Source organism: Aptenodytes patagonicus, chromosome Z (genome assembly GCF_965638725.1).
Source record: "Aptenodytes patagonicus chromosome Z, bAptPat1.pri.cur, whole genome shotgun sequence".
Lineage (NCBI taxonomy): Eukaryota > Metazoa > Chordata > Aves > Sphenisciformes > Spheniscidae > Aptenodytes > Aptenodytes patagonicus.
In genome coordinates this window covers 22,842,374-22,869,751 of record NC_134982.1, presented here as the reverse complement: position 1 = coordinate 22,869,751, position 27,378 = coordinate 22,842,374, and the positions used below count along the sequence as shown (strand labels likewise).

Here is a 27,378-nt window from a genome sequence, read left to right as displayed (position 1 = left end):
TCTGGTGCATCAAGCACTCCTCACAGTCTTGTATCAGCTGCAAACTTGTTGAAGGCACATTCTGTTCTATCATCAAGGTCATTAATGAAGATGTTAAACAGTACTAGCCCCACTATCGACCCCTGGGGTACACAACTAGTGACTGGCCTCCAACTGGACTTTGTGCTACTGATCACAACCCTCTGGACCTGGCCCTTCAGCCATTTTTCAATCTCACTGTCCACTTACCTAGTCTGTACTTTGTCATCTTATCTATAGCGGTGTTTTGGGAGACTTGTCAGGAGCCTTGCTAAAGTAAAGGTAGACATCATCCACTGTTCTCCTCTCATCCACCAAGCTAGACACTGTGTTGTAGAAGGCTATCACGTTGGTCAGGTATGATCTTCCCTTCATAAATCTGTGCTGACTGCTACCTTCTTGTCCTTTAAGTGTCTGGAAGTGGTTTCCAGGATTATTTGCTCCATCACCTTCCCAGGGATGGAGGTGAGGTTGACTGACCTGTATTTTCTGGATCTTCTTTCTTGAAGACATGGGTGACCTTGGCTTTCTTCCAATCTTCAGAAACCTCTCCTGCTCACTGTGACCTTTGCAAGATAATTGAGAGTGGTCTTGCAATGACATCAGCCAGTTGTGGGTGCATCCAGTCAAGCACCATGGACTTGTGTATGTCCAGTTTGTGTAAGTGTTCCCTAACTGATCCTCCTCTGCCAAGGGTACTGCTTCCTTGCTCCAGACTTTCTAGTGGTCTCAGGGAGCTGGGGTTGCTAAAGTCCAATCTTACCACTAAAGACCATGGTGAAGAAGCAGTGAGTATCTCAGCCTTTTCCGTGTTCTTCATCTCCAGTTCCCCTGCCCCATTTAACAGTGGGCCCACATTTTCCCTAGTCTTCATTTTGCTGCTGATATAGCTTAGTTTTGCTTTTCATTTTCCTCACCAGATTTAACTCCAGATGGGTTTTGGCTTTCCTAGCCATATCTGTGCATGCTAAGACAGTTTCTCTATTTTCTTCTCTGCTTCCACCTCTTGTGAGCTTCCTTTTTGCATCTTGAGCTTTGTCAGGAGCTCCGTTTTCATGCATGCAGACATCCTTCCACCTTTGTTCTATTTCCTGCATGTGAGTATGAACCATCCTTGAAAATCAACCAGCTTTCCTGGACCCTCCTTCTCATCAGGGCCATATCCCATGGGATTCTTCCAGACAGAACCCTGAATAGAGATCTATCTGGAAACATGGAAGCTTTCCTCTATACTTCTATGGGGCTCATCTTCATACTGTTGCTGAATAACTTCTTGCATGTGAGTTTTGCATAAGTTGCACTGTGAATGCAATGTGGAATTCAGCTCAAGAAGAGGTGGTCTGGGAATTATTAGCCCAAGTATCTATCCACCCAGGCACCTGTTGGTTTAGTGTCTGAAGCTGTCCCAAATGGCTGAAAATAGAAATTGGTTGCCTTGGGGGCGTATTGCTCCTACTAACAGCTAGTACCTTCTACACAGGAATCTTTCCAAATTCTCTTCTGGTATCAGTTGATTATGTCATTCTCCCTCTTGACTGTTGTCCTCTGCTGGAAGGAGAGGTGTTTCTGGTGAGAGAAATTAAAAACATTTGTGTCTTATCTGGGCAAGAATCCAGTCACATTCTACAATCCAGCATCTGCAAACCGTCCATATAATGGCAGTAGCTGATAGGTGATGTTTAGTTTGCAAGGTTTGAAACCTCTTGGTACTAGCCAGCATCTCAAACACCAATTTCTGTGAAAATTCTACTTTGAATAATGGCAAATGTTATGATTCTCTTCAATACTTCTGGTTTTCTGTAGATGTGATAAATTTATTATTTAAGTTTTTTCTAGGAAAAAAAAATATTTTTTTTTATTTCTGCTTCATTCTTGTGGTGGCTGTACTTAATTACTAAATAAACTGCTGGTATCTTCAAAATGAAAAATTTTAAAGGACAGTGAAGGTATGCTGTGATAGCTGATAGCTGGATTCTAAGCTCCTGCTAAAAACAGTAAGAAAGTTAACAGTTTAAAGAGAGAGCTTAATCTGGAATGGACTGCACTCTTACAGCAGTAGCAGTACTGGGATTTAGTAGTCATACTCTGTATCAGAATTTGTAGAGAAGTGCTTTCATCTTTTCAGGCGGTTCCGGGAATTGACTATTGCTTAGGAGACTTGCTTTGCCTGCCAAGGCAGAGATTTTTATTTGAGCTTGATACAGCCGGTACCAAAAGAGGGAAAAGAATTTATTTGTTCTTACAAGAGATCAAAGAATTTCCTTTCCCTTTTAGCCTAAGAAAACAATGGAGGTGGGAGTCAGTCTGAGCCAGCCCAGCTGAAGAAATCCAGAGAGCCTAAGACAAGCCTCCTTCAGCTTGAGTGAAAGTTGAGTTCTGCAGAGACAGTAAGATAGGACTTTGATTGTTTATTGTCTAGGTTATGATGCTCAGAAAGAATCCGGTATTGCGACATCCAAGCAAAAACCTGGTTCTTTTTTTCCTCCTGTACACAGACCTGGAAGAAAGTATTAGCACATGAGAATTTAAATATGATTAACTCCCAAGTATTGGCAAGCACAAGTTAACACCATGTGCTTACCTCCCTTTGTCCTTTCCTCTATCCCCAATATACTCACTTTTACACAGAGGCTGACAAGAGTAAAAATGTAGGGATTTATTTGACACCTTTTTTTGCATTGTTTGGATTTGTAGTCCGGCCAGGCTTCTCACTGCACAAGACATCTGGGTTTTTTTAATCAAGAATGAGTTCCTTATATGCTTAGTCAGCTTAGGGCCCAGAATTTAAGACCCTTGTCATTGTAAAGCTGAAAAATTCTTAGATTTGGGAACATCAATAGAATTGTCTGTTACATTTTTTTCCCTTATGTTTCCCCTTGTGTTATAGTCCTTATCCTACCCTGAATGGAGAAATAGGAGATATATGTATACACACCCACACACATAGATGCACACAAGATATAAATATATCTAAAATACCACTGCTTTGACACCATTGGAGGATAGTTCTCGGTTTTCTTCCTACCTCATCTTTTAATGCAGGTAAAGGTCTAGTGCAGACAGTTGAGAATTGTAAGCTCTTCTGTGCACATTGGTCTAGGATCTGCCACAATGAACAGGTAAGCCTACTGTTAGCTTAGTACAAGTAAAGTTTGAGATACATAGTCAAGTTACGGGCATATCAGTTAAACCACGGGAACTGTCCAGATAAATGTTTTTGGTACGTAAAACGTGGGAACTAACATGGTTAAAGTAGTCCATAAAGAATGAGAGCTTGAGTATTGGCCATGTGCTTAGCCACTAATATGTGTGCTGAGGTTTTGACACCTGAGAAATGTTCTTGAAGGCAGTATGTTGGTTTCAGTGGACAGCAGTTAATGCTTATAATACCCAACTAAACGAAAGTATGTAAAACATATCAATAAAGTCCTTTTGTGTGGTTAAAGCTGAGTTATGAAATAGACATGCCTTCTTCCATCATCCCCTTGTTTTTGTTTTCTTTTAGTCTATTTTATAAAAACAGTGGGAATGGAGGATAAAAAGGGATGACTGATTGGCCAGGAATTCAGGCAGGTGCATAACTACTCCCCACAGCTCCATCCCTTCTAATCGTACCTGTGTGCTGTGCAGTCAGCCTTACCCACCAGCCCACACGTTCTGCCCAGATGACAGCTAACCAATGTCATCCACCATGCTGGCAACCCTTAACCACCCCCAGTCCTGCCAAATTCGACCAAGCCCAAGAGACTGGAAAAAAAATATTTGGGGCTATTAAGGCAGCTTTCTATTTAAATATGATAGAATTTTTTAATTGCATAGGCATACAACTTTGTTCTTAATTTTCATTTTATCACCATTTGCTTTCAAATTAAGGCAGAAAGAAACCAGGGTATTTTTAGTTAAGCATTTTAGCTTTGTGCTAAGAAGGAGACTTTCAGTCAGTCACTGAGTTCTGTACACTTGGAAGATTACAAATCCAGCCTTTTCTTGCAGCTGTGGGACAGAGATGCTTCTGCGATCCTAAACAGGTTTTATAGTAAATTTCCTCATGCCAAATCGGAGATTAAAATCAGCAGTTTAAATCAGTCCAACCAGTTATTTTTACAGCCATATGTTTGTAATCTAGAGTAACATGTTTAAGCAAGAATGGGGTAATTTATTCAGCAACAGAAATAATATGCCTTTGTTTAATACAAAATAGATTAACATGGAGGGCAGAGAAAGGGGAGGGGGTATTGAAACATTTTTTCGCTGCTCTCAGCAGCCACATTTGGAGTATACTGAGCATTTTCCTTTTCTGTTGACTGCAAAGCATTTATTTAACAGGATACTTGCTTTATATATTAGTTACAGGTCTTAGCCTCCAACAGAATTATTAAAACATTCTAAGAAAATTTGGAATCATATTTTTAGAAAAGTTAGCTCAAAAAACATATTCATAATAAATGAAGAAATGTATTATGCTCTTGCTGGAGATCATTGGCAAGAATAAACTTACATTTGGTAGCCAGCCAGTTCCATTTGTATTTAAAATTTAAAGTTGACTCTTAATCCTCTTCGTTAGTAGTTCAGGATGGCCTCTGAAGGAACTGTAGCTATTAATGCCTGCCTGCAATGTTTTACTTTCATCCACACAAATATATCTTGGTCAGTATGGTGGATCTTTAATCTGTCCTGGGAGAAAGAAAGAGAAAAAAGAGAATCCTTTCCTCTAACTTAGGGTACATCTGTTCTGCGGGCAGCAGCGTAATACAGAGATGTTAACTCCAGCTTAAGTGAGCAACCCCACCACAGGCTAATGTACCTTGCTGGGATGCTGCATCAATTCACCTATATGAGCTTAATACTGCCATGGCTAGACTACTTTGTTACCATGTTAATATGCTTCTTTCCTATTTTCTGTAGGTATGCTGTGTCAGCAGGGCACAATGAATGCAGCAGTTTGGGGAGCCCATCTTTGCTATGATAAAAGATATACCAAACAGTAGGTGTACGGTAAGAATATCAAGTTCTCATGTTTTGTGGCCATCAGTAGGGAGTGTCTCGTGTTGCTCAACAGTTAATTACTGTTGCTATCACCTCCTACACTGTTCTGTAACACCTCAGGAAATCAGCTGATTATGATTCTCATGCTAGCAAACATGAAAGAAATGTTTTGGGACTTCATAAAATACTAGATTTGAATGAAGCTCTTTTCTTTTGCCCATCACTAGTTCTTCCAGGTGGAGTATATGGCCCAGAGAATATATTTTTATACCTGAATCATGCGTTACGGCCTATGTGAGTTGAAGCTAAGCATCTTAAGTATCCAAATGGTCTGACGCTCTTCTGTGGTTTTGCATTGCCACTAGTACAACAGGAGCCTTATACTGAGCAGTTCTTCTGCACATCTTCTGTGGGAAATGGTCACATTTGGTACTTACTTGGAGTGTATTGCACGTTCTCAAGGTAGTGCATAAATTGTTTCCCAAGGAAAAAAAAATGCATCTCTAGAGTTGCATGGAACTTTGCTGTCCGTATGCTATTCATCATTGTTTATAAAGAAAGTTTCCAGAACATTTAATCGTTTTGCAGACAGCTAATATACCTGAGGGCCTAAATGAATGTTTGAAGCAGCTGCTTCATCCTGTTCTGCCACTATGGATAACTATTAAAGTTTAGGTTGACTAATGAAGTATATCAAAGTAATTTAAATAACACTCAGTGATGGGCTACTATATTAAATGTAGATACCTGTGAGACACGCAGAACTCTGGGGTATAAGAATTATATTGCTGCTTAGCAGAACTCCCCTGTGTTGGATTATAGGTTTCAGTACTTCAGGAGGCTTGCTCTGTGTGCCCTAAACATGTATAAGGTCTCACTGGTACATCTCGTATCAGTAGGAATCATACATTCCAGTGGCCTTGAAAACTGTGCCAGCAAAGTTTTTTCTCCTGCCAGAGAGAGGAAAAATGATGCAAGTCAAAGGGTGGAAAGTAGTCCCATAGTTCACAAGACTGCTCAAGCATTAAGTTTGACAGACACAAGAAAAATGAAGATAGAGAAAGGAAGCAAAGGAGCCATTCTAGTTTACAGAAGGGAAGGTAGAGCCCTGCTTGTGCCTCAAGATGCACAGGGTGTGCATGTTTGACAATCTTCCATGCTGCAGTGGTGCATCACCAAGGCCAGTGCTCACTTCTGTGGTGCCCCGATCACCCGAACCCTGAGGTGAAGATCCTGCTCCACGTGGGCCAGTGCACAGGATCTGTGAAAGCAATGGCTTTCACACTGCTCCATCTTCCCTCTATCACCTTTGCTTTACCTAGGGTCAATTAAATACAAATCTTTCATGGTCCCCAACTCCTGCCTCTTCTCCCTCTCTCCCCAGCAGGCTGTTCATAATCATTGCTGTTAATTTGCATCTCCTTTCTCTGCTGCACACAGCCACACTCAGACACAGCTCTCCAAGCCAGGACTTAATCCTGGCCTGTCTCTACACTGAGGTCCTCAACCTTTTACTCATCCAATATTATTCATCAAGCTTTTCTGCTTAAAATTGGTAGTTCTGTTTGCTTTTGAAATATCACCCAACCTCTCTGGGCAGTCCTTTGGCCTGTCCTCCCATTTCTTCTCCATTTCCATTTGGCTGACATGGCTACGTGCTTAGGTGCGTACAGTGGTTTGCCAGTTCAGGTAGTGTTTTGAGCAGAAGAACATGAGAGCTTTGATCTGAAGGCCATTTGACTATGTTAGAGCAGAACTGTACCCACAGAATAAGGAAAATGGGAGGGAGGTTTCATTAGCTTTTTCGTAACCCTTTGTTAGCATATACATCCGGTTTCTGGAATAACATTAACTGCTTGTTAACTCATTTGGACTGAGTGCAATATTTTTCTATGAAGAACCAGCTCATTAGTTCCCACGCTTGCAGAATTTGTTCACTAAAGTCAGTAGAAAAGACTTGTCTTGAAAACCTAGCATTTGAATATTATTTTCATTTTATAATTGACCGATGTTCATCATTATTTTCCCCAGTCACCTGCAGCTTCTTGAAATCTTATAGTCATTAACAAAAGTGATCATATAAATGTTTAAGGTCTGGTTTATCTAAAAAGAGACTTAGTTAAATAAAAGTATAGCTGAAGTATTGCAGAAATCTTTGAAAATCAGCAGCACTACTAACTGCCATATTAAAGTATTTCTCAGTTTTATAACTTTGTGCAATATAAAACAGCTGCCATCTTTGTTGTTTATCCTCATTTGTAGATGCTACTTCTCCATAATCTGTCTTTACCCAAATTCACATTTCTGCCTTTCTCCCCATCATTTCTTAAATGTGATTTCACTAGTCCAAACTGAATTACTCAATTTCTCTTAAAATATTCTCTCTGCCTTGTCTCATGTCACCGTGTCTAAGACCAGCAGCCTCCATGATACAGGGCTGCAACCTCTGCTCCATCCAGCATTGAGATTTTACCACTTTTTCCTGTATAACTATTCATAAAATTTGGCCTAACCTTTTTTTTTTTGTGCCCAGAGTCCACTAACTTTCATTCCCTCACCTCCCATCTTGATGGCTTCCTTTTCACTTACTCCCACATTTCCAATCTGCCACATATTTAATGAAAGGTGCCACAAATTTTAAGATAGCTCCTGTGCCAAGATCTAGCTATTTTCTTCTTGCCTTTGCTTTTTTACCTTCTTTTTACCTTTGCTTTTATTCTCCCAAAATATCACCTCCTCTTTAAATCACTTTTCTTTCTCTTCAATACATTTCATAATTATTACCTAGCCTGCCTGCATAAGCTTCATTCATTTACTCTTCCAGCAACTATCTCCACGCTTTTTGCTTTTTACTACCTTACTCCAAGCTGGTCTACCCAGCTTTTCACTCTTACCAGATTTCAAGACTCGCTTCTGTCACTATGTCTTTAGAAAATGAGTCAGACATTTATTTATGGTTACTTCTTAAATATTCATGAGATGTTTCTGCATTGTGCTTTCAGCTGCATCCCATGCTGTCCCATTGTCGTGGGTGTCCCAGGCCATCATTAACCCTGAAAATGGACAACTGACCACAGGTGACAAACATTAGACCTTTGCATGATCACATCATCCACTCCTCTTCCTTTCTACTGTCCTAAAGATTTAACACCTTCATTGTATCAGAACTCACATCACTCGATACTATAACACAGGTATATTAAACATATAAATGGTTTAATATAGGAAGTAAACCTTCACCTAACATTAGCAGAAAAACAAAACTGTTTTATTACATCCATGGGTGTATTCTAAATTATTACAGGGTAATTAACCAAGAAATACAGGGGATATCTAAGATACATTGCATTACAATGCCTTGACAGAGATGCCTAACTTTGTTAAAAGCTGTTGTCAAAACTGCTTTGAGGAAAATAACAGTTCTCCCAAATTTTATAAAATCTGAGCTCATGCTGCACAAAGCAGAGAAGATCTCGTTGATTGGACTCTGCAGAAATCTGCAAGTAAGTAGATATTCTGCATTATTCCAAATCCACCCAATGTTATCCCGCTCAGAGCTATCACCTATTCAAGGAGACAAAGGCATTACCAGAGATGACAAAGTCAGGGACAGTCAGCAGAAAAAGCCCTGTTTGTGTCTCCACCATCTCTGCCTGCCTGGGCTGCACCCACAGCAGCCACCAGAGTCTGCAGCGTTTGAGCCCCTCAGGGCTGTTAAGTTAAAGACAGGCCAAACAGGCACAGGGACGTCCTTGGCAGTTGGGTGAGGGACTTCAAAATGGTTAAAATTAACTTTGCCTCACCTCTCCTCAGGTTGCAAGAAGGAAAGCTCTGGTGCAGAACTGGATTGCTTCTTTACTTTCCATGCATGAAAATCCTGCTGTCGTGGCAGAGTCTTAAAAACAAATCCAGCATAATGGAAGGAGTTTGAAGGGAAACTCCCCTGCTTTGTCTGCTTGGGTTATTTCTCTCCTGTTTTTCTGTCTCATCCATTTCCCTTTTGTATTACTTAGACCATTCTCACCCTCCCCACCTTTCTTTGTAGCTTGTTCGGAAAAATAAGGTGTTTTCTTAGGAACTCTAATCTAAAAGTCTTTTAACTGTTAAAGATTAACCATTGAAGCGTCTGTGGAAAAGCCACACATTTCCCTGACACTTGACTCCAGCCTGCTGCATTCTGAAACTCAGCTATTAATAATGCTTCAATAGCTTGTTCACACTTAACAGGTTGATAGGAAGACAAGTTCAGATCCTATGTGGAAAATACACATATGCAGGCTAATATTATATGCCTGGGTGGGGAGCGACAAACGCCCCCAACTGCAAGCAAGCAAGTGTAAGAACCTTTCAGTGGCACAATTTGTTGGAGATTTTGATTTTGATGAAGCTTCCTAGTGAGTTTTCTAAGAGTGGCTTGGGCGCTTTCAGAGTGGAAGAGAGGAGGGTTGCACGCGTGCCTGTGCACAGAGGAAAAAGGATGAATGCAGCAAATCAGGCCCAGGTGGGGGATATCAAACAAAAAAAGAGAGGATAATGTGCACGTGTAGCTGGAAAAGCAAAGCACACAATATGCTTCAGATATGAAAACTCAATGCTATGGCACTGGTAGGAGTTTTCCAAAAGGTATCTACACCCATGTTGAATTTGGGAGCCAAACATGGTCTAAATGCTCAAAACTTTACAACTTTAACTGGATTTCCCTGTAAGATTAACAGATATTTGGACCTTTCCTTTATACAAGGTGATCAGAAGCAGTTTCCAATGTCAGTGAGAGGTTTCCTACACAGCATTTTGCTTAGTCCCTTTTTAGTGATACTGAAATATTTGTTTCTACCTTACCATAAAATCACAGTAGAAGCCATTTCACCATTTAGACTGAATTAGCTAAACTCTTTTTAAAGAAGGAGTATAAGGCAGACTAGACTGTGAAATTTCTTTGGTTTTAGGAATTTCAGTAAAATTTCAAGTGGCTTTTCAATCTCTACCTTAAAAATAGAAGTAATTAGTGTCCTGGTTTCGGCAGGGATAGAGTTAATTTCTTTTCTAGTAGCTGGTACAGTGTTTTGGATTTAGGATGAGAACAAAGTTGATAACGCACCGATGTTTTAGTTGTTGCTAAGTAGTGCTTACACCAGCCAAGGACTTTTCAGCTTCCCATGCTCTACCGACTGAGAAGGCTGGAGGTGCACAAGAAGCTGGGAGGGGGCACAGCCAAACTGGCCAAAGGGACATTCCATACCATGTGACATCATGCTCAGTACATAAGCTGGGGAAAGCTGGCCGGGGGGGGGCCGCTGCTCGGGGACTGGCTGGGCATCGGTCGGCAGGTGGTGAGCAATTGTACTGTGCATCACTTGCTTTGTGTATTATTATTATCATATTATTATTATAATTTTATTTCAATTATTAAACTGTTTTTATCTCAACCCACGAGTTTTTCTAACTTGTGCTCTTCCAATTCTCTCCCCCATCCCACCGGGTGGGGGGGAGTGAGTGAGTGGCTGCGTGGTGCTTAGTTGCCGACTGAAATTAAACCACGACACTCAACCACGGTAAGTCTCTGGATAAGACAATAGTTGTCAGGAAGGAAAAAGAGTGGGGAGAAAGCTTCAGAGTATTCTTTAGAAATACTTGAGAAGCCATGTTAGAATAACAGAAAAAGACCAGTAGCCTCAGTTAATAGTTTTCTACTATCCAGTGGTTAAGCTTTGAAGAGAAACTATTGGCTTCTAAGAATACAGAATTCTTCCTATTGTCTGTCTAAAAATTGTTTTATGTGTTTGTGGGTGTCGCATGCACAGAGAAAACAGTACCTTGGGTGCAAAACTGGTCTATGAATGTAGGTCTTGCAAACTTCACCGAAGATTTAGCCCCAAAAATTTCTCCAGCTGAAGAACATCAGACTATGTATTATTCCATAGTAACATGCTGTAGACTAATGCAGAAGTAACAATTCATTGAACAGTAACAACCAAGGAAGTGTAAGCTTTTTTTGAAACGCTGGGATTTTTAAGTAAAATTCAACACACTGTAAAGAGTTGCACTAATCTCATCCAATCTCTGTTTGAGCTGTTCTTATAACTCATTACTTTGCCTGTGGCTACCCTAGAGTGAGTGTAAAGGCATGTCAAAATGGGTGGAGATACGAAAACAAGTACACTTAAAAGGATTTTTTCTCAGCTCCCACCTACACCTAAGAGTCAAATAACGCTCTGCCATCTGATGTGAAGCCACATTCCCACTTCCACCTTTTACTCTTGACCTATTTAAATTCTTAGCCCCAACAGTAAGGAAATAGCAGGAGAGAATGAATGACAGCACCTACTATGAAGCGCACTGCAAGACATAATGCTGTTTCATGCAGTACCCTAACATGTCCCCAGATGCAGCTGTTGAAGATGACAGGAGTCTGCCTGGGAGAGTGTCCTCAGTGAGAATATAGGCTCGGGATATACCCTGTAGCAACAACGTACCCTGTTGCATTTAAAGTCTCTCACTGACAAGTCTAATTTCTCAGTTAGAATAGGAAGATAGTGATCTTTTTTGGAAGAAACCGTTTGGTTCACTGAGTTCAGACTAAAAGTTTCACTAGTTTGTTTGGTGGGTTTTTCCCCACCTTCCTTCCATACTGGCCTTAGACTCCTTTACAGAACATTTGAGGTTTCACGGCAGATTCTCCAAGACAGAATATGTTTTTCCAGTCATGTTACTATTCATATCTTTAAGCCTTGCCTTGAGCCTCACTGTTTGATAGCTCTGCTGCCCTCCTTTAAACACATAAAGAAGACATCTTTATCTGCAAAACCTCATTGTTCTGAACTGTTGCAAGTGACATTTATGGTGAGTAGTAATAAAGGAATTTCAAGCACTTCATAAAAAAATCAGACTACTTAGCCCATCTCTGTAAGCATGTCACATCTGTATCAGCAGTAGTGCTACGTGTTAGTAGCGTCTGCTTAAAAGCCACTTTCATGGCTGCCTGGAAGATCAAGGATAGTATGGCAATAAAAATGCATCTGTGTTGGCCTGCAAAGGGGTGCGCAGGGTTTTTTCCATGAGGCACTAATAAAGCCAGGCCTGTAAAATCCCCAAAAGGAGGCGATGCCTAGCTCAATAACAGCCCAAGCAACTGTTTGTTAACCTCATGGGGTCAACTCCTCTCCTCTCTCCTCCACCCCTGCCATGGTGCCAATTAAGTACAGCTCAGCTTTGTCAGGTTCAGCAGTCTGAAGAGTGTTTACTCAGCTCTCAAGGAAGCTTTAGTTACTTGTTCTGAGTTTGCTGTTGCTGTGGTTATGCTATTACAGACATTTGAGCTGGGAAGAATAAAATGAGTTCAGGTATGTTTATGTGAACTATTGTGATAGTAATGTGTGTGTGTCCTTCTTTAGAAGGAGAACTTTAGTCACAATGGGAAGGCATGTGTTGTCTTGCTGGTGCGTGGTGGTGGCTCAGGTGCTTCCTGTGAAAATGTCAGATTTGATTGTAAAGGTTGAAGAAAAGAGGGATACAACAAGTAATGCTTTGAATAAAAGTTTCTGTTAAACTCTAAGACTGTCTGCCTTCTTCCTCCTGGAGGAAAAGACAGTGATGTGTATGCATGTCTGTGCTAGCTGGTCAGGAGTGTGTAGAAAGGACTGGAATTTTTTGTTTGGAGAAGGCGAGGGGTAGACTCATGTAAGTGAATGAGAACTGTTGAGCACAGCTTAGCTATTTGCGCATTTGATTTTATTTTCACTTTGTTTTGTTGAAGTCTTAAAACTCGGATTGTGGGCTCTCTGCTACCCCTTGGAAGGAGTGTAAAAGGTACCAAAGAGAGAAGATGCAAGAAAGGAGTATATTCTTGATGCCTATTTCCGTGGCATGAACTTGTTGGCCAAGAGGAAGGGGAAGACCATGGGCAGAACTGAGCAGGAAAGGATTTGGGCATAAAGTTGTTTGAGTAACAACACTGTGAGGTGGAATCTGCATCATCCGCTCTGGACAGAGTGCTGAAAGGACCAGCGTGGTGTAACAGAGCTGTGATCTTCCCAGGCTTTTGCACTGGGTATAACTGAACAGAGAGGCTCGGTGCATTGACTGCTGCACTTCTTACTGGGAAAGCGTGATTTGCTGCAGCTTCAGGGTTAGGTGTTTAAATTAAGAAATACCAGAACTAGTTACTCATTCAACTCTTACTGCTCTTTCTTATGCTTATGCAGGATGAAGGTGTATCAATATTATTTTCAGTCATTCTTCTGGATCAAAATATACAACTCCTCCAACTCTTGGCAAATTTTTGCTGATAATTATTACAGAGTTTATGAAAATTTTCTGAACCAATGAACTTGCTCCAAATTCTTACTGACATAACTAAGATGGGGATCCACCATGCAGGGAATGCTATCAATAAGCAGAAAACTAAGGCTTGTTCAGCTGCTTTACTCCCTGAGCATTCTTCTTCTTCAGGGTGCAGCATATAGCCAGCATTTAGGGTCTTGATGGTTTTGGTTTTCTTTAGAAAGAAACTCTTGAGACAACTGGGTATATTCTCTGCTATATCTCCCGTTTCCTTAAAAACAATGTTTCCCAAAAATAATAGGGGAAAAAGATCAAGCTGACAGCCTCCTTCTTCAGAAATCCAAGTCTGATTTCCGTAAGGATAGTGTGGCTATGAGAAATTGTTTCTTACCTTACTCCAGAAGTTTTGTTTGTACACATTTCCCTTATTTGCTATCTTTCCTGAACAGTTTCAGCTCATTATTTGAAGCGACTGGAAGATTGTAACCTGTCCTAGGAAAAAATGTCTTTAAGATGCTGCAGGTTAGTCCTTGTAAAATCTTACCATGCAGCTAGTTGATTTAACTGCTTTGGTCGGCGTCTACCTCACTCCAAAGAGAAGCATAAACGGCCTTTCTACTGACAGTGGCAGGCGGTGCTCTCTCTTTTCAGACTAAAAGAGATCTGTGGCTCTCCAACGTTTTCTTCATGACTGCCACTGCTACTTTGCAGCACACCTGCACCATCTGAACATGCACTGTGAGACTGTGAGTGAGAAGGGCTTTTGTGACTCTAATAGGTTATGGATGTAACTGCAGACCTGCACAATGCATCCCTTCATAAAAGGAAAGCCATAGGGTGTCCACATTTCTATATATAGAAGCATGATAATGGAAGATGTCCTTAATGCCTTTTGGAAATATTTCTAGAAAAACAAATACGTAAGTGAAGAATTTTTTTGTCATTTGTTTGGGTGGGGTTTTTTGTTTCGTTTTTTTTGTTTTGTCATTTGTTCTTTTTTCTTAATTTCAAAAGCCTGATTGAAAACACCTCATCTGTAGTAGCACTATAGGTATGAGAGACCACAGAAGAAGTGCAATTAGCTATGAAATGTAATATAGATTTCTGTTTGATTGATTGGTAATTGCCTATGGGATTTCTTTTTCAGGAATTATTGTCCCACAGGTCCTATATTGCCAGTGAGGAGGCTCAGTTTCAAAACCAGCCTGTTTATGTGTGTAACCTAGCTATGACAACACAGTACGAACTACAAAGACTCCTCTGTCGTGCCGCAAGATTTGAAATTTGTTGAAATTCCCAGCCTATACTTCTTAGCACCTTATCTAAAAACTAATCTAAATTAGCAAGTTCTTACGCTAAATCAGTTGGTTTCTTCTGAATTTATTGGAGCCCTTATTAGGAAAGTGGCAGCACTTATTTTAACGCATTTGAAACATACTTTGCCTATGGCTCCTTTTCTGAGTGTCTTGAAAAGCATGTCTCCCACAAGGCTATTTTTCCATGGTTTACTTTTTCTTGAGCATGAGTGGGTATCTTCAGTTTCAAAGTAACTTATTAATCTGTGGCCTGTGTACCAAGCATGGGTGACATTACTGTCATGGGGAGAACGGGGACAAAGATAGCCTGATTTGTCTGAAATCAGACGGGAACCCCAACCAGGGAAAGCTGTAATGCATTCACACATGTTGAATACGTTTCCCTTTTGCTGATCCATTTCTTTCCTTTTATCTTCCTGCTGTTCTTCCCAATCCCATCTGCAGAAAGTTTTATAAAAATAATAAAAATTTTAAAAAAGAAAAAAATCCGTGAAAGACTTAGGTTTCCACAATGCATTGTTAAGTACATGTAGTGTGACCAAGGATCAATTTTGGAAATTAATTTCTTGATATAATTTTACTGTAGTTTTGCATCCTGTGAGTACTGGCATATCTGTCAAGGCAGAATGGACTGTGGATTTGTTGTAATTAATGGTAAGGCTCCCTTTTCTGGTCCTTCATTTTTGTTCCTATCTCAGAGATTGGTAGAGAATGGAAAGAGAAGCTGCTTTGCTGTTAGCAAGGCTCTGCAATTTAGTAGCATTCATGGGAATTCTTGTGGACGTTGGTATGAGAAATATGAGGAGAGATAAGAGAAAAAAATAGATGGCTGGTTTTTGAAGAGGGGGAGGAGGGCTTTCAATGGCCTCGTCAAAAGTTTTGTAGATGTCCATTTCTCACTGTGATACTTGGATACCTGGTAAGTTATCTCCCGAGCTTTGGCTGTCTGAGTATGAAACAAATGAAACAACTCAAGGGCTCTGGTTTGAAGGTCTCTTCTCACTCCTTAACCCAGGTGTACCACCTTTGTAATGCATTCTCACAGCAAAATGTCTGGAAACTGGCAAAATTAGTTGGTGCTTTTGCATGGACACTGAACATAGCAGAGAGAGCACTTTTTGACAGGCATCCCTGTCTCTCCTGTTCAGGGAACTCATCAGCCCACAGACTCTCAGAGCGTGGTCTTTTCACTAGCAAGGGAATAAGAAAATGATGCGAGAGATACAGCTATTTACACATCTCTGTGTCATCACATGCTGCATGGATAAAGAAGCTGTCCCTTTTGTGTTCAGACAAAGTGCAAATCAGCAGCTACGCAAGCCCGTGCCTGAGAAAGGTCTTACTCTTATCCTTGCACATGTTGTGCAGGACGTGGCATGCTGTGGTGACATGCACAGCTAAGTCTTCTCTAGCACCAAAGAGTTTCCCTACGCTGTACTGGTTTATCTTCAGCTTGCCTAATTAACTCACCTGCTTCTAACAGCACAAAACAAACTTTACATCAGGTAAAAATCCTCGTTGATTACTCTGACTTAGAGGTGGTGTAGTTTGTACTAACACCTTATTGTTATTGATCTTCCTAGAGCTCTGCACCCTTCTGGTGTATTGCACCATGACATTCCTGCACCTGCCAGTTTGGCCAGCTAAAGCCTATTGAGCACAGCGCAGGTATTCTGCAGAGTTAGCACTCACTTCTTTGTTGACCTTTTTTTGTTTGTTGTTTTTTGTTTTGGTTTTTTTTTATGATACATGTTAGAATGCTTTTGCAGTTGTGGAGCACTGCTCTCTAAAAGGAACTTATTTTTCCAGACACGTTTATGCACCCAGCTCGTGGATAAGGCTGTGATTATGGCATAATGTCGTGGCCCAGGTACAACAAACAGACCCCACAACCCTCCAGCATCCTGAAAAGATTACTACTTCCTTTAAATTTGTCTATGTGAGCTCCTACAGAATAAAACAATTGCCACCATCACTGTCAATAACACATACAGCTACAATTTGACTTATGAAAAATTTAGCTATAAATTTTGTATAATGAAACAGATAGCATCTGAATTAGAGTTCTCAGCTGTGAAAAGCTGTAAGATGTTGTGGGCTCCAGAACAGCCACTGTCTGCAATATCATGGAATGTGCTTGGAATGTTCATTCAATGGTTATCCACATTGTGCAACAAGCATTTAAATATTCATATTTATACATTTTTAAATTGGAGATTATATTCACAGTGTTAGTGAGGTTGGCTCTTTTTTTCCACATATTGTTTTCAGAGATAGGACAGATTAAAATGAAAAATCTGGTGATGCAAGATTATGGTTTTTGGGAATAGGCTGGCCAAGTGTGTTGGCTTTGATTTTCTCATTACGTTTGGTAAGGCTTCTCTGGCTGACTGCAATGCACTGTTTGCAGGTGATTTACTTCTCTTTCCTGGTATAGATTGCGTTGCAATCAGCCTGCATTTAAGCAATACACTCTGAAAAGGTGTGTCACTACCAGTTTCCATCTGAGAAGAACAGTGTGTATATAATAAACTGTATTATATAATGTGTATGTGTAGATGCATTATATGTATATTTATATAGACAGTATATTATATGTGTGTCTATAATGTATATGTACTATATACACATAATATATAAACTTTTAAAATATATACATATATAATAGAATTTATATATATCATGTATGTATATCATATATATGACACCATGACACTACCTCCGTTAAACATCCCCTTTAAAGACATTTTTCGTACTCTTAAGATTATTGCTTCCTCTTTCGCGATAGCCATTTTTCACCCTACTTTTGGAGCACCTTCCTTCACTCCTGCCTAACATCAGTCTCAGCTGCATAATAGTGAACCAATTTTTCATGGTAAGGACCTAATGATTTTAATACTGTTACTTGAGATAAGTGGGTTTATATGGGAAGTTCCCTATCTGAATAGCTTTGTCACTTCTGCAAGAATTTATCAAATTCACTATTGTTCAAATGGCAAAACTGGAGCTCAACATGTAAGTAAACATATAACCGTTGAAACAGAGCTGACTTGACAATACTGCAGTAGCTTGTGGTGGGTTCGTGGTGTCAAGAAACCATGCAAAACCAGCAACAGCCACTCGCTTCTGTACAGTTACCTGCAATGTACATCCACAGAAAGAGGGGGAAACCTCCTTGCACAACTCAGCTCATCCACAGACAGATGAGCAGGCCTGTGTCATCTTCTCACCTTGTGCCACAGCAAAAGTGATGATACATGCCTGAGGAGGAATTTTTCTGCCATTTGGAAACTGCTCCTGGAAGGTCACCACCAGCATTACACAAGGACCCATGCATGGCTCTCCAGAACAGATCTAGGCGGAGAAATGTTCAGAAATGCCTCAGCTACACAAGGACACTGTTCCAGCTCAGAGGATTAGGTAGAAAAAGCAGGTTTTTTCTGCAATAAGCAGTAAGCAAAGTCTGAAAGTAACTCCAACAGGAAAATGAGACGGGCCACGGAGGGCCCTTTTGTCTCCAGTCCAGCTGCCAAACACAGCAACACACTGTGCTGTTACAGCTGTGGGATATAGGCCACTTGCAACAGAGCCTGCCTGGGACAGGTTTGGCAGTTGTGACTCAAGAACACCAGTACAGGTGCACAGGCAAACCAGATGTTCTCTAGGAAAGCAAAGCTTGCAAACAAGATTCGGGTAACGTTTGCATCTCTTCGAGATTAGTATGCAGATACCTGTTGGGTGTCCTTTGGATGACTACCTTGCTTTGTTATAACTGTTACTATTTCAGCAAAAGCTCCCAACACTGTTGGTGCGCTAGGGAGCAGCTCCTGCAATTCTCCTGCTGATCAGCTCGTCAGGCTTCAAATACAGTCCTAGAGAGTACTCGTGCCTAAAGACACTTACAACACAATCTCATCGACAGAATGACAGTCTAACCATCCTTTCGTCAGTAGAAAAGTAGCATCTGAGCTATTTGGATTCTGGTAAGGCAACAAAATAAGGAAAAGCATTGGTTAGCAGTATTCATGGCAAGCACAGTTCTTCATTTAGCGTAGACCAGAAGTTAAGTCTTCAGCATCTTGTAAAATCCGGAGAGCTGCCTCCAGTGTCTACATTCATTTCCCTCTTGCGCTGTTCTTGGATGGTGAATGCAGGGAACTTAAAAGATTACTTAAATTTACAGTAAATCTCACGTGCAGCTTTCACGTGCTAAGCACTGAGAAAAACTGGTTGTTGCTAGCTGCCTCTTTTACAATTTAAACGCCTCTGACTTCCTGTGTGTCACTGCTTGCTTTGTGTGTGCAGGGCACAGCTGTCTCCTTCATGCTGCCTTTCCCCTGCTGCATGTTAATCATTTACCTGCCGTGAGCAGGTCAACCATTATTTCTGTCCTCTCCCAACCCTCACAGGCTTGCCTGATGATTCAAATTACCTTTGCTCCTGAAATGCATGGAAGGCGAGGCCACTCACTCTCTTTATGGGGCACCAACGAGAGAAGTAGCAGCTGTTGTTGCTAACAAATGTGTTAGCTTGCATCTGGTAATTGTTGTTATTTTTTCCATTAATGACAACAGCCTTGCATTTTGAAGTCTACAGGTGACCTACTTACTTTTTATTGTTATGCACCACAGTGTCCCATTTTGTCTCAGCCAAGGCAGCCCTATCAGGCATGGCAAAATAGATATTACAACACATGAGGAATATTAGTTGCTTGCTGAGCCACGTAGCCACATCCCTCTGGACAAGTCAAGACTTATTAGTATTAAGGCTCCCAGGGGCTCTGTCTGAGCAGGGATGTGCTGATTCCTAAGGTCTGTTTGTAGTTTTTCTTGGCTGATGTCTCAGAAAAAAATGGTTTTAAACCAAGAAATCAAAGAAAAGGTTCCAACTTCTGAAAATTAAGGTGGTGGAGGAATGGGGTGTTTTAATTTTGTTTTGTGATTTTTTCCCCTCCTAGGTGAGACACACAGTATTGCTTAACGGATTATCATATTTCTACATATCCTTTTTGGCCAAACCCAGCGATCTTATTAAGATGCCCTTTCAAAAGCCCCAGGATTTCTTCACCTGTCATAATCCTAACAACTCCAACAGGAGCATGAAGCAAATCCAAAAACTCCTCCTAATCTCCAGCCTAATCAATTGCTCAGCGATGTGGAGTTTCTTCAGGATCTCTGTCACAAGCTATTTTTCTCCATCCCCACTCCGCCACTTGTTTTTCAGCCTCTCATAATATTTCCACACTCATAACAAGCTTTCTGTGCCGGTTCTGCCTCTTGTGGTCTCAAACTTCTGGACTGAGCTTCTTGCTGTCCTCCAACTCAGAGGCCCCTTCTGCACTTACACATTGACCATGTATTCATTTCACAGCATCAGCTCACAGTCCCTTCATCTCATGCTTTTCTGCGCATCATAAAAGGAGTTTGCCTCTTTTCTTCAATTTGCCTTCATACCCTCTCCCCGCTCCTTGTTTAGCGACAAACTAAAACGGAGCACCTATTTACACGCCAGGAATTCCCCATCCCCTTTTTTTGTGCCCCATACTTCTCTAGATGGAAGTCATTGGGGAGCGTCATCTTCATCCTAAATAGCTTCTGAGAGAGCAGTACGGCAGTCCTTTTGGGGTGAGAGTGTGCCCTAAAGCATTGCGCTAAAGCTGACCAGCGCGTTTTGTTTTTTAGAACGAGGAACTGCTATGTCTTCCTAGTGTTGCCTTGAGCCACTCTTAGTTGCCACCGATCCCGGAGCAGCGCCAAGAAGCCGCGCTGCAATTCGCACTTCTCCGCGCTGGCAGAAAGCGCTGGTGAGAGGCAGATCTAGGGGCGCCCGGAGAACGGCCTGAAGACCGCAGCAGCGGATATCGCAACAGGTAGAAAAACAGTTGTCTTTCCCCTATTCTTAGCCCGGGGGGCCCGGCCGCGGGGGAAGGCACGGCCCCCCGCCGCGGGCTGCTCGCCCGCCCCCGGCCGCAGACGTCAAAGGGCGCCCGACCACCCCCCGCCGCCTCCCGGGAGGGGGCGGGAGAGGCACCGCCGCGGCCGGTAACCCGCCGCCTCCGCCGCGGGCGCGGGTGTGAGCGCGGCGGGGGGCGGCGCCGCGGCGGCGGGGGCCGGGCGCGGCCGGGGGCGGGGCGGGGCGGGGCGGGGCGGAGGGGGCCGCGGGGGCCGCCCCCGCCTGCGCTCCTTCCCTCCCTCTCTCCCTCCCTCCCTCTCTCCCTCCCTCCCTCTCTCCCGCCGGCCGCGCCGCACCGCCCCGCCGCGCAGTTGGTGCCCGGCGGCTGCGGGAACAGGTGGGGCCGCGCCGCTGTCGCGTGAGTGGTCCCGGCGGGAGTGGGAAACTTCGGAGCGCCGGGCGGGGGAGGCGCCGGGGGCCCGACGCTCCCCCGCCTGCCGCCCGCGGGCCTCCGCGGTCGCGTGGCGTGGCGTGGCGTGGCGTGGCGTGGCGTGGCGGGCGCGGGGTCCGGGGTGGTGTTGGGACTGGGCGCCTCCGGCGTCCTTTCGCGGGGTCCGTCCCGGGCTTGTGCGCGCAGGGCTGGGCGGGATGGGCCCCGGGGTGCTACCTGCCGACCTCCCCCCAAAACTCCCTGGTTGCGCTCGCACGCCCGGTGCCTCTCCCGCAAACCCCCGGCTGTGCCCCGCTGTGCGCCTTCCCTCCCCGCTCCATCCTCTGGCTGCACCCCAAAACTGCAGGCAGCACCCGCATCCCTGGTCCCTGTCCCTGTCTGCACCCCGCTGTGCCTTACCCCCGAGCCCTCTGGCTGTGCCCCACGGTACCTATTCCCCAACCCCCCTGGCTGTACCTCGCACCCTGCACTGCCTGTCCGCCAAGCTTTCTGGCCGTGCCCCACACCTCACGGTACCTGTTCCCCCAAACTCTCTGGCTGTGCCCTGCACCCCACGGTGCCTGCCCTTCCAAGCCCTCTGGCTATGCCCCACACGCACTGAGCTCATCTTCCTGTCTTGAAGAACAAGTTGCACCAAGGATGAGGCACGACGATGGCCTCCACCTTGCACGGGAGGATGTATCAGGGATTTTATTCTTGAAAAATGCCTTTTCCCGCACACGCCCCCCAGACAGAAGAGTGGTCCCAGGCGTCAAGAAATGGAGGCTTCTTTCTCTGCAGGGGCAAAGGCTGGAGGCAGCCCGGGGAGAGGTGTGGCCCATGTGCTTAAGATGATGATATTAGAATGTAGGGCTGGAGGGATGATGTCTAGTCAGGGGTTGTCTAGCAAGTTGAAAGTCGGGCGGCTGTCTGGCTTGCTGCCTTCCTCCTCCTTGGAGACAGGTCTCCTCTGCTGCTGTGCATGGCGGGTCCATCCGTAAGGACTGGCAGCAGCAGCGAGGCCATGAGCCGAGGAAGCAGGTGGGTGCCAGCGTGTGTGGCTGACAAGGCTATGTTGGGCCAGTCTCTTGGGCTTGCCCTTTGCAACCGTGGGTGTCATGGATGTTGTCTGAGCATTGTAAGCGTGTTGATACTTAATTTGTAAATACATTTTGGTATTTTGATACTTTGCTTGGGTTTTGGGTGTCACTGCCCCTAGGATAGAATTGGGTGATGCTTGAAAAGGTGTAGTGAGGCTGCAGACCAACTCTTACCGATTTCTTTGCTTGCTTGTGTAGGAAATCAAGTTAACTAAAGCTGTTCAAACAAACCAGAAACCTTACAGCTGTGTATGGATACCCTCTTCCTTACTCCATTGTAACTCTGTCCTTCCCAGAACCATGTGTAGATCTGTACTGAACATTGCCATGTGGGAGAAGTTTGAACTAGTTTTTCTGGTTGTTGGGAGCAGCCTGGGAACAGCGTGCTGCCTAACTTATTCTGCTGCTCGGCATCTGGGGTGCTGCCCAGGAAGCATTCAGGCTGCCTTGGAGCTGCCTCGGGTAGAGGTAGTGTCGCTGTTTATCGACACAGCGTTAGGCAGCGTGGACGTACTCTGAAACTGCTTCACTGAGGAATGGGAGCGCTTGTACTTACACATTCGCTTGAAGAAAAAGTACAAAGACCTAGGATATGAAAACCTAGCCAAACGTAGGCTTAAAGTCTTCCTAGGCAGCACCTCTGTTGCAAGTGCGGGGAATAACACAACTTTATGGTATTTAATTATAATGTGTCGATCAACTTTCTATTAAATAGTATTTATTTACTGGTAAATAGGTAGGTTATGGTACAGGAAGCAATATTCATGGAATGTGTCGGGAAAGGTGTCACGGCATTAGTCAATACATGCCAAATAGGATTTAACTAGTTATGAAGCTTGCCGAATACCATGAAATACTTATCAACTAATTACAAACCCATAAAAGAACTAATCAGGTACGTTTCTGTATCCTGACATGACTTGACGGCCTTTGCTGAGTGTGCTCCCCTGGCCGTGCTGTGCCCTTCCTGGCTTTGTTTCTCTCCGCTGCAATAAATGGGGGAACTTTTTTTTCCCCCCCTACCTGGGACTCCTGCTCTTCCTCTTGAATCTACTTCTTCCCAGTGCTGGTTTAATGCTTATCTTATCTTTTCCTCTGGACTGCCCCTGTCCGGTTGCTTAACAAACAGATTTCTGAGGTGTGGGCAGATGTGGAGCAAGGCAGAGGGGTGAGCAGTGCGTGGGGTGGGCGTGGGAGGCGCGTGGGCGGTGAGAGAAGTGGGAGGACATCGCCTCTGTGCTGCGTTCAGGTGCAGGAGGTGGAAGGGAGTGGGGATTCCTTCCTGGATCTTTGTTAGCTGCTTGTGAAATCATGTTTGTCGTACTCTGGATCTAACTTTGCAGACTTCAGGTGGCGTCTCTCCCTCCCTGATGCCTCTCTGCCTCAGCACGGCTGTCAGAGGCCGCCGCCCCGTAATTCTCCTGGTGAAGGCTGGTGTGAGCTCCCTTGTCTGCCCCAGCCGAAATGAGATCATTTAGCTCCCGACTATGGGTTAAACTAATCTGACTCGCTTTGTCTAAAGTGGATTAAGGACCATTTGTAAAATATGGGTAGTAGAGCACATAGGCAAGGATGAATAGGGGTGGTGGTGTCATCTTCAGTGGCACAGCATGACTTTCTAAAAATAATTTTATATCCCAACACTCATATTGACTTCAGTCTAGTGGAAGTCTGAAGCGTTAAGCTACTTCCCAAAACCTGGGTAGCTGAAAAGGAAGAAATACTCTATTCCTCTTGCTATTCCTCTGTCCCTCACCGCAGCTCTTCACCGTTCTGGTTTTCTTTCCTGAAGTCACAGCAGGTGACACACACAGGTGCAGTGTTTTTATCAGTTTCCTCATTGCCCAAGTACATATTAAGTTTGAGAACTGATGGATTTGATTATGTTTTTCTCTGTTGCAATTTATGGATGCTTCAAACAGGAGTTCTGGTAGGCCTTTCCGAGTATTTAGGAGGAAGCTGCTCTGTGCTTGGAAGCTGCCCCCGAGGTGGAAAGGGATGGGCGCTAAGCACTGGGAAACTCGAACAAAGGCTATTGCCACATGAAGAATAGTTGTTGCCATAAAATAGATTTAAAGCATGTCACAAAAGTTTCACCGTTGTTTTAGGTTTAATTTTAGGGTCTTTCTGCTCACTTAAAATTACTTTACATGTTATTTAAAAGTTGGGTAGTTACGCTGCTAGGGAGCAGGTCCCATGTGCTTGCCCAGGGGCCTCCCTCCAGTACGCAGGCTCAGTGCTGCATCTAGAGGGCAAATGCAGCCTAAATGGTGAAAAGTAAACCTTATGTTTCTTGGAAATATCAGATCATTAGAACAAAAACATAGCATTAACAAAATAAATAATTAACTTTGTAAGCCTGATTTTTTTTTTAACATACTTCCTTTAAAAGGCAAGAAAATGAAAGCCAGAGGATCATGCAATAGTTTTATTTTCTGTAGCCTGTTGTCGCGTGTTCAATTTACAAGAAGTTTTGCAAAGTTGCAAGCGATGTAGCAGTTAAGAACTTTTTCTATCTTTCTGATACTTAGCTGAAATCCAAAAAGTAAAAAATTATTTCAGCTGAAATTAATTATGTAAGTTTACACTGATGGGAGACACCAGAGCAACTCAGGTGTCTCTTTTCTTTACCTGTCTTTGGTTTCAGTGTTTAATGCTGACCATTGAACTGGAAATGAGGAATAGTTTTTTTACTTTTTTGTCTCTTTTTACTGAATTCATGTAGTAAACTGCTTTCCATGTGTCTGTTGATATATGTCTTGATTTTTAATTATTTTTTCTGCATGTATTTTGCTATTTATGTTCTGTCTGCTTATGGTGGTTACACAAAACATTTTATCACTGAAGATGTTGACTAGAAAAGACCTATAAGTAGTTAATAAGTTGAGTAATGTGAGAACAATACGCAGTTTAGAGCACCACAGGTGTAAAAGGGTCTTGGTTGTTATCTTGGTTCTGGATGAGAATCTGAAGAACTGAATTTCAGTAGCATTTTTAACTTTGAAATCCTGAGCTAGCACACAAAACTAATCTTTTAAAAACTACTTGTAAAGCCTACCCAGCCCAAAGCAAGCTCTGGGTTCCACCTGCAGAGTGGCACAGATGTCACAAGGAGGACAAAGATAGGTGTCAATAAACTCTGAGTCATCTTACTTGCCAGGAGCAATGGTATTCAGATTGCCCCTCTTAACTGTGTCAGGGCTGTGTTACTCGTCATGGTAAAAGCAGTGAACACCGACTCTTATCACCACTCCTCTCATGATACCAATTTAGGCTGATGTCGTAGTTTCACCATCATTTCTTTTATCCTGAGTGCTTTTGCCCTTGTGTCACCTTTCTGTTGTGCTGGTATAACCCTTGGTGAAGGCTGGTGCTGAAAAGCACTGAGGAACCGGTCTGGGTTAAAAATACCCTTTCCTTTTCCGCGAGGCTGTCTCCCCTGCCCTGGATCTATTTCTTAATCTGTTTTATTACGCAGCCAGAAAAACGTTTTTTCAAGCACAAGTCAAGGGTGACATGGGAGCAGGTATGAGTAATGGGGGGAGAGGTTGATTAAAATGACATTGCTACCATTAAAAGTGCTCTTATAATTGCAAACTTACCCTGTAAACAGTCAGACTTGCTCTGCTTGAGCAGGCTATGCTCAAGGGAAGCTGCTTGTAGCAGCTTTATGAATTCCTACACGCTGCCTGCGTGCTTTTAATTGTATTGTGAATTCTTTGTAGTTTGGATTATCTTTTATATTGATATGGTGCCTTGCACATTGGGCCCCGTGCCTGGAGCCTCTATTCAAAGTCTTTTTTTTTTTTTAAAGCAGTACCTCACCAAATGTTTGTGAATATGAGCATAGCTTTGTATGGTGCACTGCAGAAACCTGTGCAAAGGAATAGTATGTGCAGTGCAAAAAGTTGTTAAGTTTCTACAGGCATCTTCCTGGACTGGAATTCAAGAGAATGCTCCTATCCCAGTGATGGCATTCTGGGTTTATGGGTATGTCTGAGATAAAAACATAGCTTACTCTATTCCTTTTATTCTTTGTTTTCTAAAAAAAGAAGGGGACAACTCTTGCTGGAGTCTGAAACACAAAGATCAGTTTGTTGATTTGGAAATAATTTGCATTGTATCATCAATCCTGAAATGGCTTAAAGCAAAGTGACAAAAACCTGATCCAGTGCTTCTCTGCACACTTTTAGAGTACGGGTACAGCTCACATTGGTACCGTGCCCTTTCTTTCAAGAAAGTTATTCGAGGTGACAAGTAGAATTTTTTTTTTATTTGGTTTTGCCTGATCTGTTAAAAAGTAAAGTGCCTGGAAATTGTTACCAGTAGTTGAAGCTGATGTTTTTTGATGTGTTCCTGAGCAGAGTGCAAGGCAACTGGGAAGGAGAAACTTCTTGGTTTAGAACTGTTGTTGCCGGTGGAGGAGAAAAGATCTTTTTTTTTTTTGGGACACACACACACACACACGTATTTCTGTTTAGTTACATTGTGAAATACAGTATTTGTCAAATGTGTCTGATTTTTTTGTAAAGACTTTACAGCTAATATTTTCAATTGTTTTCTTTTGGTAAAATGCTTTTTGTTTTGTTTTTAATGACAAGGTATTGGCTGAAGCATCAGAAGTATCAGGGTTATTGGTCAGATATGCTCATTTATTCTGTTAAGTAAATACTGTGGTATTTCTTTACCATGCATTACGAACAGATGGGGATGGGCAGCATGGAAATGTCTTTAGTCTGTTCAGAGAAGTAGTAGCTGGTAATGTTGCCTTCTCCTGTACAGGTGAAAATTACTTAGATTCAGATATATTGCAAGTGAATACTTTAGTATATTTTACAGTATTTGCATTTATAATATCCACTACAATCCCTTTTTTGTTTAAATGTACAGTTGGAAATATCTGGATTAAATACGCTCCTTAATCACGTTTGTAGTCGGAGTTCTGTGGCTTGTCTTTTCAGTACTGAAATAAAAGATCCGCTTTTGAGACTTCAGCTATACAGAATGGGTCTGACAAGCTTGATGAAATTATTGTAATGCACGTTGGAAGTGCCCTGTCCACCCTCGTCTCTTGTGACTGAGATGTGTAGAAGACACTGTGTACAAAAGCCAAGAGGCTAAGGGAGTAACCTCGGTGTTCACTGTCGACCTTGAAATTAAACCTTTCACAAAACTACTTGTGAGCTGTATTCCTCAAACTTTGTTACAGATATTAATTCCTGTGGTCACTTGCATTATTACTATTGTGCCGACAACATTGTTTCTGTAGCATCTTTTGTTCTGTACCAAGTTAGGTTGTAAAAGAGGAGTCTGCTTGAGTTTGTTTTTACATGAAGAAGTGATAAAACTGTAAGGC

General features: G+C 42.8%; 1 protein-coding gene across 5 annotated transcripts in view; it reads left to right on the top strand.

The window, feature by feature from the left end:
• The first annotated feature begins 8,021 nt into the window (after nt 1-8,021).
• Nucleotides 8,022-27,378, top strand: part of ELOVL7 (ELOVL fatty acid elongase 7) — a 46,220-nt gene continuing 26,863 nt past the window's right edge. The window contains exons 1-2 of one of the 5 annotated variants that reach the window (XM_076362607.1): nt 8,022-8,081; nt 20,282-20,469. The gene's annotated coding sequence lies outside the window, so the exon portion shown is untranslated. Of the gene's footprint in view, nt 8,082-12,261; nt 12,345-20,281; nt 20,470-20,828; nt 20,911-27,378 lie in introns of those variants that run through there. The other 4 variants (XM_076362606.1, XM_076362608.1, XM_076362604.1 and 1 more) reach the window with 4 other exon arrangements.